This window comes from Pogoniulus pusillus, chromosome 14 (genome assembly GCF_015220805.1).
Source record: "Pogoniulus pusillus isolate bPogPus1 chromosome 14, bPogPus1.pri, whole genome shotgun sequence".
In the NCBI taxonomy this organism is placed as follows: domain Eukaryota; kingdom Metazoa; phylum Chordata; class Aves; order Piciformes; family Lybiidae; genus Pogoniulus; species Pogoniulus pusillus.
In genome coordinates this window covers 14,662,084-14,671,375 of record NC_087277.1, presented here as the reverse complement: position 1 = coordinate 14,671,375, position 9,292 = coordinate 14,662,084, and the positions used below count along the sequence as shown (strand labels likewise).

At 39.4% G+C, this 9,292-nt stretch overlaps 1 long non-coding RNA gene across 1 annotated transcript; it reads right to left on the bottom strand.

Annotated features, from left to right (window-relative positions):
* Positions 1-2,048: 2,048 nt before the first annotated feature.
* LOC135181292 (uncharacterized) lies at positions 2,049-6,941 on the bottom strand. The gene is made up of 3 exons (XR_010304803.1): positions 6,882-6,941; positions 6,513-6,560; positions 2,049-2,697 (listed from the first exon to the last, which is right to left on the bottom strand). It is a non-coding gene; the product is annotated as an uncharacterized LOC135181292 (long non-coding RNA).
* Between the last annotated feature and the right edge of the window lie 2,351 nt (positions 6,942-9,292).

The following is a 9,292-nucleotide window of genomic DNA, read 5'->3' as shown; positions in this document are numbered from 1 at the left end:
CAGCTTTTGAAGGATTGTTGCTTCCATAAAATCCTTTATTTTAATGAAGCTATTCACATGAAGAATCCTAATCCATTAGGATTAGGCCCAGAGCCCAGATCTGGATGCTGTTGTGTGGCTTTCTGGCAGTGAACTGCTGGGCTCTGTTACAAAGGTACAGTCTTTTCCACAATGAATGAAGCCTGTTTGTAGATTGTACTTATTTTTCTGATCATTTGAATAACACCAATAGAGTGTAATTCACTCTAGACTCAGCTCCCATCAATGGTAGATCTAAATGTCAGTAAAATAGTAATAATACTACTACTATTACTACGTTGATACTTTTCTGGTGTTCCTGCAGGTAGCCTGAGGAGATGGGCAAAGAAACGAATAAGCTTGAACAAATCATTCTCTCAAATTAGGTTTTGCTCAAAACCATCTGTTATTTCTTCACCAGTTCCATGGAATAAAGCGGAGGTTAAATAATTTCACTTGCCTCCTTTCTGGGTACAGAGTTTCAACATTGCTTTTGGAAGACAGGGTCAGAAACTATAAAAGTAAACCCTTCTCCCAAGTTTATACACAACCTAACAGGAAAATTATGTTGATGTGAGTATAGGCCTTTTACAAAGGAAGCAATAGCAAACTACTAGCAGCAAAACACATTAATGTTATAATCACTTTCAAAGCATGAGATTTAGAGGCGAGGAAGAAATGAATTTAAATTTTAAAGAACTTTTCTGAAAGGTCTTACATTTTCCCAAGTAATATCTCCCATTAATTTAACATGTTCATTGTTTTCCTACCCACAGCCATCAAATTATTCTTCCATTTTCACATATAGTGCTGATATCTACTGATGGATTAGTTTGTTTACAAAGTCTGCAGCTCAACATTTTTAAAACTGCTGCAATTCAGAAGTTAATGGCTGGTTCCCTTGAAAGTGGAAGGTCAGAATTAAAACTCTCTGTATCATGAGGCTCTCACTGAGTATGGGGTTGCAAATGATTGCTGAGGAAAACAGAATATACAACAACAAAATTTATTATGTAACTTTTAAACACTTAGAAATATGTTTGAGATTGACTTTGATATGTAGGTATGTGAGACACTTAAGAAATGGAGCATTTTGGAGACCATTTTGACAAATGATACTTCCTCCAACAATTGGCCAGCAATGGAAGCTGTGTCACTTCTAAGTGCATCTAAATTGCCTAGCACTATTAAGAAGTCATTTAAGCTTCAGCAGTGTTTTGTCTGATTCTGAAACTGAGCACTTAAAATGTATGCCTTGTCCAAACATATAATGAAAACACTATTTTTTACTTTCAGTTTAAGCAAGTCTTCCTCTACAAACACATACACATCCCAAGCTGAAAAGAAATAAAATACCAAATGATGATGACATGTTCTGTCAAACGCATGAGTGAAACAGAATCTATCACTGTGTCAGTCTGGGTGTAAGAGCTTTCTTCTAGGACTCAAGGGGATATTAAAATAAGAAAGCTTTTTTTAGCACTTTATGTGATTCATGATTTAGAAGAAGCATCTACGAGTTTCATAAAGCAGGGAAAAGCTTAGTACATGCTCAATAATACAGAATAAGCAAGAAAGATTTTTGATTAAACAAACCACTCAAGTGGACATTTCTATAGTAAAATGAGTGGGAGAAAGCTTATATGGAAGTTACTAAGTGTAATTTACACAGGCATGTAGACTATTGTAATTTAATTCTGTTATACGCTTATATATTTCTGCAGTGCTTAGAACTTGTAAGAGTGAAAGCACTGATGGGAATCAGATACAAATCCTATGTTCAGCAGTCAATGGAAATGGAGCTTTTTTCCCTCTGATCAATCTTACAGCCATTTTCTTTACCTCTTCCAGAGTAAATGCATAGAAAAATATATGCAGAGTTACCACATGGCCTTTGCCTAGTTTCACATTTTACAAGGTGCTGACAGTGTATGTGTGGCAGATCAACGGATGAAAAAAAAAACAAAAAGATAAAACTGAAAGATAGTCCATCCTGAAAAAAAATATGGTCTAATGGAGGAGGTAATCAATAGATGTGAGATAGGATTTATTAAAAATTAATATTGTCTATTATTATTTTGTATTCAGAACTCTCACCACCCCAACCACAATTTTAAAACAGTAATTGGTTCTTCTCACAGTCATAGAAACATTATACAGTTGATAGCATAGGATCTAGAACATTTAAGAAAGAACTAGCAAAAATATAAACATTAAATGCAGTTGAACTGGAAGAGAACATTCCTGCATCCAATATACTGCTTGTCCACTAGAAGGACGTGGGAAGTGCCTTTCTGTTCATGGCAGAAGGCAGCTGGTGAATTACAAGAGGCTTTCAGCATTTACTCACAAAAATTATCTCCTGACTCATGGGGCTAGCTACATCTTCAGAGAGTACCCAAAACACTTTCAGAGAATTTTGTCAGTGTCTTGTCAGCCATTGAGGCTTCTGATTCTTCCCAGGCTTCACAGAGTCCTGCGGAAAAGAGGCAAATGATCTGCAACCTTATCCTGATTTCTCTGGATGATCTGTGTGTCCCTTCCAGGACTCCTCATCTTGGCAGGTGTAGGCAGGATGTCTTGGCGCAATGTCACACTGGCTACGCAGGCCTACCACATGGAGGCATTTAGAGCCTATTCCTAGTGAACTCGAATCAGTCGTTTTCCAGACAGACAAACCTAGAACATCAGGGTTTGTTACTTTGTGGCAGAGCTGGCTTAGAGTTTAGCAAAGCATAATGCTGTAGAAGGCAATGGCAGGATTCCTGCCAGAAGCAGAGAGCAACGGCAGCAGGCAGTGGCAGCAGCAAGCAAGCACACATACAACAGCAGAGCACATGGTGTTACTTGCTCATCTCTTTTTATCAATACAGCCTGAGACTAATGGGCCTTTGGACACAGATTAGCCTATCATCATGGCAGTTAGCTGAGCTTGACCTTATTAGGTGAAACAGTAGGCTTGCCTCGCCCAAATTTGGGAAAAACACAAGCCTTGGACAAGGCAGGCACAAGGCAAGTGTAAGTACCTTGCTTACCACAGGATGCAAACAAGAGCAAAACAAGTCCAGGCAAGCCAGAGTCCTTAGACTCAGTAGCTCCAGGCTCTTTGCCCTCTTTTCTGCTGTTGCTTCTCCCCACAACAGAGAGAGGGAGTGCAGAAAATGTGTCTGGGCAAAATAGGATATGTTCAGGGCTATTTTTGGCCTATTCAGTCCCACCATGACAGACAGGGATAATAATGTAAGGGGTAATCCCTATGATTATTCTCATTATATTGTCTCAAATTCACCTCTTTCAAACGTGGTATCACATACTGAGGTAGAAGAGGACTTTTTTTGTGCAAAACTGTTTTGCCTCTTTTTTTTTTTTAATGTCCTTAAAATTCCCTTTTGGTCTACAGAAGTAGATGAATTACAAAGTGCCCTTACGCTGATATCTCCTGTCAGGATGCCAAGAAATAATCCCAAATTTCTCAGTCTATCCATTCTGTATGTACTAATGCAACTTTGATTTAGATTGTGAGATTTCTCAGCCAGAGAAGCTTTTATCAGTTCAAATTTTGCATGGTCTCTGCTCCAATAAGAACCTTATTGAATAGTGTGGGCCTCTAGACAGTACCTAACTCAAAGTGCATATCATGTGGAAAACGGTAAGCATTTCACTCACTTCAGTAAGTGCCCCTTAAGCAAGTGACTCCTCATGCAATGATGGTAACTTGCAGAACAGTAGGAACATTCAGAGAGTAGTGTTATGGCACTGGAATTGGCACAGCAGCACTTAAGTTCCCAAGACTGAAGACTTTGTCATCAGAAATCTACAACTATGAAGGTACAGATCCAGAACTATCTTTGCTTTACCATACGTTGTCATTGACAGCACCAAAAAATCTAAAATCTGAGGAAGGTAGAAAACAAAATGTTCCTTCCCACAAAGATGTCCAGGATTCAGGACTGATTTAGTATTCAAATCAGTTATAGTTCTTCCCATGTTTATCTTTGCACTTAAATACATTGTTATACGCTTTGCTGGGTCATAGTCTTTGCCCGTGAAATGCTATCTTAGTAAAAAGCAGAACACTGCCCAAACCCAGTAGCAGATACGCAACTTTCCCTTGTTCATATGACCACCAAGTTGTGGCCTTTCAGTATGCCTTTTCCAGACAACTTCTTGACAGCAGACCTCCTTTAGGAGAAACTTAGAATACAAAAGTATTAATTTTGGAAGTCTATGTGGAAAAGGTCTTTCAGTAAGTCAGTCTCTAAAGCTATAAGAGCTCTCATAAATATATATAAGGAAACATTGTTTTTAACAACAATATGTGATGTGATGCAACACCATTAGAAACAAAAGCATGATTTATACTGAATTACAGTGAAAGTGAGAACCCATCTCCAATTATCCTTTGAAATACAAACTACATGTTGTACTGCAAAGAGGACTGCATATTAAATGAAGAGCTATCACTGTATTGTTGGATAGTAATTTTATCTATGTTCAACTCATTTATTCAGTAGTTAAATTTAGAACTGAATTCTTTCCAGAAGGTCTCAGTACCTGATAAGCTCTGCAGTACAACATCAGAGTAATGAATACAGTAAGGCAATATGCTTTCACTACAATAATAAGTGAAATTTAGCACTGACATATGAACAGGTTCAACTCAGTGTTCCTTACTTCAGCTTCATTAGTGTTCAGCTTACTAATCAATAGAACTGAGTCAGCCATTGCTATAGGCAGTCTGAAGAGATGAAAGTGAGAAAAAAATACTGTTCTTGGAAGTATCATTTCCTGGGGATACTAGCTCAAGGGTTCACAGCTACATGCCACAAAAACACTGACTCAGCCACTGATCTAAAATGTCACTGGGAGAATTTATCTCTTAAAGCAATTGTAAATTTCTAACTATCTACAGACATTGTTCAGGCTGGAGTTTTAAATTCAAAATGCTCACCACGGAGAGCAATGTGAGAAACAGCAGATTCAGATAAATCAGTAACTTATCTAAGAGTCCATCTATATTGTAGGCATGTGCTCATGAATCATTCAGATTCACCCCACAAAAAATTAAATCAATCCCATATATACACCATTAGACTTAGATGATTGATCAATCATCCCCAGAATTGCAACAAATTGTCTGGAATTTGACATAAAGTATTCACTTGTGAAACAAGTGGGGTGAGAAGAAAAATTATTCTGGTGTTTGTTTATGTGTTTTCTTTGTCATTTCAACACACTCGCAGGAAATCTTAGAATTTGAGTAGCAGTTTAATATAACTTGATTACATTTCTCAAAACTTCACAGAAGAGTCTACTGAGATTGCTTACTCATTTTTAGGATTAGCAGATGTTTTATATACTTATCTGAGAGCCTGAACTAGTAGCTTTGGAAAGGCAAACATTCTGGTCTGTAGCTTTGACTGCTGTTTGCTGTTGTGAGCATAGATAAAGATTAGATTCTGAGACAGTCGTTGCAATATTTGTTTGTAACCCATACAGGAACTAATACTATGGAGTGCCACAGTCTTTAATGGGAGCACCCTACAATACCAAAGCAGAGTATAGAAATGACATTGTATTTTACAGGCAGAAACCTGAGAACTAGTGCCATTCCAGAAGATCATGAGAGGAATGAGATTGACTACTCCTTTATGTAAGGAGGAATACGGTGATTACAATCACAATATGATCATTTTTGACTGATATAAACTGCTGCAGTGCTATTAAGAGGTTGAGGATTACAGAACCTACTACTGCACTGAATCCAGGGATGCAATGAGAAAATGCATCTTGTAGGCCAGGTCTTTTTTAATAAAGGAAGTGCATAGAACTTTTGTAGTTACCCTTCTTTAAGAATGCAAAATGTGAAATGGTGTTTATTGCACAAGTTCTGTTACCAAGTGGTCCTCTTGATTTTTGTGGGGTAAATGCAGACATTTAAACTGATACAAATCTGTTGGTCCTTCCTTCCTGAGGACGAACTAGGGCATTAAATCATTTCAAGATCAAGCTAAAAAAGCAAAGCTATTCATTACACTTAGTCCAGCTATTTGTCTTCGTTTGTTCTGTGGATTTCCCCTTTCCCCCTCCTGCCAACCATTGCAACCTGTTTCTTGTCATCACATGCCATGCATAAACAAAACACTAGAAACCACACTTTAATACAGAAGACCATTCCACTTCTCCATCTAGAGTACAGCAACATGGGGAAAAATAATGCAGAGTATCACTGAGCTGTTTTCTAAGTTTTTTTTTTTTTTTATAATTTGGGTTTTTAGTTTGGTTTTGGTGTTTTGGGGTTTGTTTGGCTTAGGTTTTTTCCCATAGTTAAAAAATTATTTCTTAAAATGGCTTTCATTGTTTATCTTGTTCTCACTTAAAAGACAGGATCCCCTACAAACAGATAACAGGAAAGAAAATGATTTTTTGCATCTTTTAAGTACAATCATTGCTCTTTACAGTCAAAATCTTCTAAGAGGTTGATGCTATCTTACCTGTATTTGTTTTACTTCTCCACAATTCAATTCAGAGAAAATGTCTTTCTGCAATAAATAACAGAATAAGTACAGCAATACACAGTATAACAGCACTAAGTTTGGCTCATTTTGGTCACCGTCCAATCCTTCACCTGAAGGTGAAATAAAGATTCCAGCATCTCAGCAACTCAATGGTAGAATTCTGTGATTTGTCTGAACAAAATTAAAACCAGAGAAAATATTCTTGGAGAGCTATATAAAAGGATAGCTTCTCAAACAAACATAGCATAAACATGTCAAGCAGACCCTATACCCTAACTGACCGGGGGGCCAGCAGGCCCCCCGGCCTTTGATCCCCTCCACCAAGTGTGCACCACGGGTACTCACCAGTGATGATGGAAGGAGGATCCTTCTGCCCAACTGGGCAAGCTAAGGCTTCTGCCTTTCCTGAGGCCAATTATATAGGGGAGTGGGAAAGAATGCTAAAGTGGTCACACCTGGGGTGGGAGGAGACTGCAACATAACCCAGGTGCTCAGAGTTTGGGAGAAAAAAAGGGGAAATGCAGTGTGGGGTGGGAAAGGGGCAGATATGATGGAAAAGGAGAGGTGGTGTTGAAAGGAGGGGGATGGAGAGGGAAAAGAGGAAGATGGGTGAAAAGGAAGGAAATTAAGAGGAAAGGAGAAGGATGGGGAAAAATAGGAGGTGGAAAGGAAAGGAGGGAAATTGGGAAGAAGGGAGATTGAAAAGTATCATAAAAATGAAAACTGGACTGTAGCATTTGCATTGAAACTACTCTTGACCAACTCTATGTCATTTCTGCTTGGAGTACTAACCAGACATCTTCACCAGCTCATTATATTGGCTGCAGAAGAGCAAGTCACACCTAAGAGGGAAAAAAAAAAAAGATAAAATAAAGAGGAAAACTAAGAAATAAAAGCTAAAAAGAAAAACAAATAACATTTTTAATATATACACAGCAAATGTGAGGCCTTTCAGCAAGTTCTCCATGAGACATGTTCCAGTCTGACTTGAGCTAGATTTTATAGTTGTGTGCTGGCAGAAAGTTTGGCCTTGATGTTCTATGGAGGTCCCTTCCAACCCCTAACATCCTGTGATCCAGACACATTATGTAATGCCCAAGTAATCCAAGTCTCCCCATAAACCTGTCTGAGAGAATCATAGAATCATAGAATCAACCAGGTTGGAAGAGACCTCCAACATCATCCAGTCCAACCTAACACCCAGCCTTATCCAATCAACCAGACCATGGCACTAAGTGCCTCATCCAGTCTTTTCTTGAAGATCTCCAGGGACAGTGCCTCCACCACCTCCCTGGGCAGCCCATTCCAATGCCAATCACTCTCTCTGTGAAGAACTTCTTCCTAATATCCAGCCCATACCTACCCTGGCACAACTTGAGACTGTGTCCCCTTGTTCTATTGCTGGTTACCTGGGAGAAGAGGCCACTCCCACCTGGCTACAATGCCCCTTCAGGTAGTTGTAGACAGTAATAAGATCACCCCTGAGCCTCCTCTTCTCCAGGCTAAACAGGCCCAGCTCTCTCAACCTCTCCTCATAGGATTTGTGCTCCAGACCCCTCACCAGCTTTGTTGCCCTTCTCTGGACATGTTCCAGCACCTCAACATCCCTCTTGAATTGAGAGGCCCAGAACTGGACACAGCACTCAAGGTGTGGTCTGACCAGTGCTGAGTACAGGGGCAAAATAACCTCCCTTGACCTACTGGCCACACTGTTCCTGATGCAGGCCAGGATGCCAATGGCTCTCTTGGCCACCTGGGCACACTGCTGGCTCATCTTCAGCTTACTATCTATCAGTACCCCCAGGTCCCTTTCCTCCTGGCTGTTCTCCAGCCTCTCAGCCAGGTCATCAATAAAGATATTGAACAGGACTGGGCCCAGCACTGATCCTTGGGGCACACCACTAGTGACTGGCTGCCAACTGGATGTGGCCTGTAGATCAGCTACTGTGTCCATGGTTCACTAGTGTGAAAATCATATTATGAAAGAGGGAAGAGGGGAAAGGAGGTAGGACACAGTTGCTGGAGCTAGAAGGTATTCCTGTGGTTGTGATATATACTTATGTTTGTCATCTGAAAGTAGCATTTACACTGCTACTGTGATCTAAAATCACAACTGTGATCTAAAAACGTTAGTGATGTAAAATTAGTTCTTAAAGTCTTTTCTTTGGAATCTCCTGCTTTGTCTGGAGAGTATGTCTCTGAACAAGCCCAGAGCTGTTTCGTTAATGATTAGATGCCTCCTGCTTCTGCCTTAGTTCCATGTGAACCATAACACCTAGGCATATTCTGCAAGGATTCTTCATTCCCCTTCTGAAGTTTGTGCTGAGACAACAAAAGGAGATCACAACAGTGTTCAACTTTCATGTTAGACTTTTAGCTTGGATTTTGGTCTTGAATCAAAAGATGAGGTCTACTTTCTGGCCCAAGAAATCTTTAACAATAACTGCATAATACTGAAGGAACAATATCCAAAACTCAGAATTTCCCATATAGATCACCAGCCTCAGCAGAAGGCCTTTTGTGTGCTGCTTATTCTTTAGCTCTGCACCTGTGAATGTAGCATGTGCCCTTTCCGCCGAGAGGTGTATCTAGAGTAAGAAGAGTAAAAAAGATTCTGCTGCTGAAATTTAGGCCATATCTAATAATGTCTTTCATGTAAATTTTCATTGGAATATGAACTAATATCATGCTAAGTTCTGCTTTAGACAGATTCAAGACTTCTTAGAGTCTTAATATATTTTTAGACCTTTTATACA